The sequence below is a fragment of the Heptranchias perlo genome, unplaced genomic scaffold, assembly GCF_035084215.1.
Source record: "Heptranchias perlo isolate sHepPer1 unplaced genomic scaffold, sHepPer1.hap1 HAP1_SCAFFOLD_958, whole genome shotgun sequence".
NCBI lineage: Eukaryota > Metazoa > Chordata > Chondrichthyes > Hexanchiformes > Hexanchidae > Heptranchias > Heptranchias perlo.
In genome coordinates, this window is record NW_027140001.1 from 7501 (window position 1) to 12500 (window position 5000).

A 5000-nucleotide genomic window follows, 5' to 3' on the forward strand; every position below is an offset into this window, starting at 1 on the left:
AAGGATCAGCCGGTCAGCCCCCTGCTGGTCGCTGCTGCCAGTGCAGCAGGCGTGCGTGTGTCCTCGGCCTCGTGTCCAGGTCCCTCAGGGACTTGAGGCAGCTCTCCCCGGTGGTCTCGTGGTCAGGACCGGGCTTCGAATCCCAGTCGGGGGGGGATGACTTTCTGCTGCAGATTAATTGGCATGAAGGAAAGTCTCCCCTCCTGAGCGTAAAGCTCCACCACCACCACCACCACCGCCTTTTCCTCCCCTTGACAAACGGACAGACAGACAGACAGACAGTCAGTCCAGTTCGGGAGCGCAGCTTTCATTAAGCAATGGCGTTTGTGACAACTCATCGTCTGACAGGTTGATGATTTCCCCACACGCCTCCTGCCGAATAAAAGGCTCACCCTCCCGGACACTACCCCCAGAATCACCCCCCCCCGCCCCCCCCCCCCGGGGTGAATATTAAGCCCGAGAACACCGACTGTAACCAACCGCAGTGAAAAGTTGAAGTGGCAACTCATTAACCAGATTTATTTTGGGCAACTCATTAACCAGATTTTTTGTTCATTTGGTTTATGAGTTGCCAAGTGTAAATCTGGTTAATGAGTTGCCACTTCAACTTTTCACTGCGGTTGGTTACAGTCGGTGTTCTCGGGCTTAATATTCGCCCCGGGGGGGGGGGGGGGGGTGTATAGCGGGCGATGGCCGGTGTGGAGTGCGTTTTTTGGGGGTTGATTTTCACTTTGCCTCGCTGGTGGAATTTGTGGGAGGCAGGCAAGGGGATTGGTGTGGGCTGGTGGGCGGCAAGGGAGATGCTTGCTTCGGGGTGTTATCCTCACTTTGGTCCGCTGGTGAGAGTAGGCAGCGGCAGGCAGGCAGGCAGGCAAGTGTGATGTAGTGTGGGGTGCAGTGCAGTGCGGTGCAGTGCGGTGCTGCCCTGTCGTTTATGAAAGGTTGTAATGACACTGCTTTGCAGCTGACCATGTCCACTGATTTGTGACGCCCGTATGGAGGCTGATATCTCAGGAGGGCCGAGGCCGATTTCCTCCGGGGACGGCTCGTCGCGTGCGGCAGGACGAGGCGCAGCGGACGGTACCGAGCGCTCGGAGGTGCGGCGCTGCCCGCCGGAGGTACAGCGAAAGGCTGCAAACCGCTTTCCGCCTGCTAACTCGGCGGCCGTCAGACCGACCGACTCCGCTTTACCACCGGAGCTAGAGTCGGGCAAGGGGCACCGAAAGGTACCGGAAGGATCGCGTTCGCACGACGGGAAGTCGACTAGCGGGCCGCCGAAAGCGAGCCGGGGGCCCCCGGTTTTTCTGTCCCACCTGGAGACTGATATCTCAGGAAGGCCGAGGCCGATTTCCTCCGGGTACGGCTCGTCGCGTGCGGCCGGACCAGGCGCAGCGGACGGTAGCGAGCGGTCGGAGGTGCGGCGCTGCCCGCCGGAGGTACAGCGAAAGTCTGCGAACCGCTTTCCGCCTCCTCTCACCGCACGGCTCTCCATTTCACCCACTGGCGGATTTTCACCCTCCGACTGCTCGCTACCGTCCGCTGCGCCTGGTCCGGGCCCTGTCCGTTGTCATGTTAATGGCAGAGCGGGGCAGGACTGCTTTCACCAGGAACCCGGTTTTCTGGGTCAGAGGTTCCAGGGGACCTGTTTTGTGCGGACTTCCCTGTGTCCGTCCCTCCATGCCTTCCCCCCAGGACTTCCTTCTGAACACCTTTGTCGTTTAAAATAATAATAATAAATAATATGTGTGTGTGTGTGTGTGTGTCGGTGTCAGTATCAGTCAGTCAGTCAGTGTCTCTCTCTCTCTCTCCCTCACACTCAGAGCTGCTGTGGAAGGAAACTTTTTTAAAAAGAACTTGCATATTGAAAGAAAGATGTGTCTCAAGCTGCCGGGCCCTGTCCATTGTCATGTCAATGGCAGGACTGCTTTCACCAGGAACCCGGTTTTGTGGGTCAGAGGTTCCAAAGGACCTGTTTTGTGCGGACTTCCCTGTGTCCGTCCCTCCCTGCCTGCCTTCCCCCCAGGACTTCCTTCTGAACAGCTTTGTCGTTTAAAATAATAATAAATAATATGTGTGTGTGTGTGTCGGTGTCAGTATCAGTCAGTGAGTCAGTGTCTCTCTCTCTCTCTCTCTCTCTCTCACTCAGAGCTGCTGTGGAAGGAAACTTTTTTAAAAAGAACTTGCTTATTGAAAGAAAGATGTGTCTCAAGCTGCCGGGCCCTGTCCATTGTCCTGTCAATGGCAGGACTGCTTTCACCAGGAACCCGGTTTTGTGGGTCAGAGGTTCCAGGGGACCTGTTTTGTGCGGACTTCCCTGTGTCCGTCCCTCCCTGCCTGCCTTCCCCCCAGGACTTCCTTCTGAACACCTTTGTCGTTTCAGCGAGGGCCAAAAGCCTGCCTGTGAAAGGGAAGGATCAGCCGGTCAGCCCCCTGTTGGTCGCTGCTGCCAGTGCAGCAGGCGTGCGTGTGTATTCGGCCTCGTGTCCAGGTCCCTCAGGGACTTGAGGCAACTCTCCCCGGTGGTCTTGTGGTCAGGACCGGGCTTCGAATCCCGGTCGGGGGGGATGGCTTTCTGCTGCAGATTAATTGGCACCTCTGAAAGAAAGTCTCCCCTCCTGAGCGTAAAGCTCCACCCTTAACCACCACCGCCGCCTTTTCCACCCCTTGACAAACAGACAGACAGACAGACAGACAGTCAGTCCAGTTCGGGAGCGCAGCTTTCATTTGGAAGCAGACCCTGCTTGTTTAAAGTCAACGACGCCAAGTTATTTTGCACTTTGAATTATATCGCTACGTGCGAGCGGCACTCAGCCTTGGAGAAGAAAAAAATACCACTGAGCTGAGAAAGGTCTTTTTAAAACGGTTTCCTTCCACAGCAGCTCTGAGTGAGAGAGAGAGAGAGAGAGAGAGATATCAGCTTTATTCTCAGTAATAATACACACACACACACACACACACACACACACACAGAGACACTGGGAAAGAGCTGTTTTTCCTTTTGAATATCTCCCCACAGGGAGCTGCACCGTTCCCAGAAACACTGCAATACTGGGTCGATGCGTGGAGTGGACGGAGCAAGCCCCTATTCCATCTCCCTGTTCTAAAAATCAATTTAAAATAATAATAAATAATATGTGTGTGTGTGTGTGTGTGTGTGTGTGTGTCGGTGTCAGTATCAGTCAGTCAGTCAGTGTCTCTCTCTCTCTCTCCCTCACACTCAGAGCTGCTGTGGAAGGAAACTTTTTTAAAAAGAACTTGCATATTGAAAGAAAGATGTGTCTCAAGCTGCCGGGCCCTGTCCATTGTCCTGTCAATGGCAGGACTGCTTTCACCAGGAACCCGGTTTTGTGGGTCAGAGGTTCCAAAGGACCTGTTTTGTGCGGACTTCCCTGTGTCCGTCCCTCCCTGCCTGCCTTCCCCCCAGGACTTCCTTCTGAACAGCTTTGTCGTTTAAAATAATAATAAATAATATGTGTGTGTGTGTGTGTGTGTGTGTGTCGGTGTCAGTATCAGTCAGTCAGTCAGTGTCTCTCTCTCTCTCTCTCTCTCTCTCTCTCTCACTCAGAGCTGCTGTGGAAGGAAACTTTTTTAAAAAGAACTTGCTTATTGAAAGAAAGATGTGTCTCAAGCTGCCGGGCCCTGTCCATTGTCATGTCAATGGCAGGACTGCTTTCACCAGGAACCCGGTTTTCCGGGTCAGAGGTTCCAGGGGACCTGTTTTGTGCGGACTTCCCTGTGTCCGTCCCTCCCTGCCTGCCTTCCCCCCAGCACTTCCTTCTGAACACCTTTGTCGTTTCAGCGAGGGCCAAAAGCCTGCCTGTGAAAGGGAAGGATCAGCCGGTCAGCCCCCTGTTGGTCGCTGCTGCCAGTGCAGCAGGCGTGCGTGTGTATTCGGCCTCGTGTCCAGGTCCCTCAGGGACTTGAGGCAACTCTCCCCGGTGGTCTCGTGGTCAGGACCGGGCTTCGAATCCCGGTCGGGGGGGATGACTTTCTGCTACAGATTAATTGGCACCTCTGAAAGAAAGTCTCCCCTCCTGAGCGTAAAGCTCCACCCTCACCACCACCACCGCCTTTTCCTCCCCTTGACAAACGGACAGACAGACAGACAGACAGACAGACAGACAGACAGACAGTCCAGTTCGGGAGCGCAGCTTTCATTTGGAAGCAGACCCTGCTTGTTTCAAGTCAACGACGCCAAGTTATTTTGCACTTTGAATTATATCGCTACGTGCGAGCGGCACTCAGCCTTGGAGAAGAAAAAAATACCACTGAGCTGAGAAAGTTCTTTTTAAAAAGGTTTCCTTCCACAGCAGCTCTGAGTGTGAGAGAGAGAGAGAGAGAGAGAGAGATATCAGCTTTATTCTCAGTAATAATACACACACACACACACACACACACACACACAGAGACACTGGGAAAGAGCTGATTTTCCTTTTGAATATCTCCCCACGGGGAGCTGCACCGTTCCCAGAAACACTGCAATACTGGGTCGATGCGTGGAGTGGACGGAGCAAGCCCCTATTCCATCTCCCTGTTCTAAAATTCAATTAAAAATAATAATAAATAATATGTGTGTGTGTGTGTGTGTGTGTGTGTGTGTGTGTGTGTCGGTGTCAGTATCAGTCAGTGAGTCAGTGTCTCTCTCTCTCTCTCTCTCTCACTCAGAGCTGCTGTGGAAGGAAACTTTTTTAAAAAGAACTTGCTTATTGAAAGAAAGATGTGTCTCAAGCTGCCGGGCCCTGTCCATTGTCATGTCAATGGCAGGACTGCTTTCACCAGGAACCCGGTTTTGTGGGTCAGAGGTTCCAGGGGACCTGTTTTGTGCGGACTTCCCTGTGTCCGTCCCTCCCTGCCTGCCTTCCCCCCAGCACTTCCTTCTGAACACCTTTGTCGTTTCAGCGAGGGCCAAAAGCCTGCCTGTGAAAGGGAAGGATCAGCCGGTCAGCCCCCTGTTGGTCGCTGCTGCCAGTGCAGCAGGCGTGCGTGTGTCCTCGGCCTCG

The 5000-nt window shown here is 53.8% G+C and overlaps 2 pseudogenes; both read right to left on the reverse strand.

The window, feature by feature from the left end:
* Positions 1–3015: 3015 nt before the first annotated feature.
* LOC137320008 (U2 spliceosomal RNA) lies at positions 3016–3132 on the reverse strand (annotated as a pseudogene).
* A 1319-nt stretch (positions 3133–4451) lies between these two features.
* LOC137319990 (U2 spliceosomal RNA) lies at positions 4452–4568 on the reverse strand (annotated as a pseudogene).
* Positions 4569–5000: the final 432 nt, after the last annotated feature.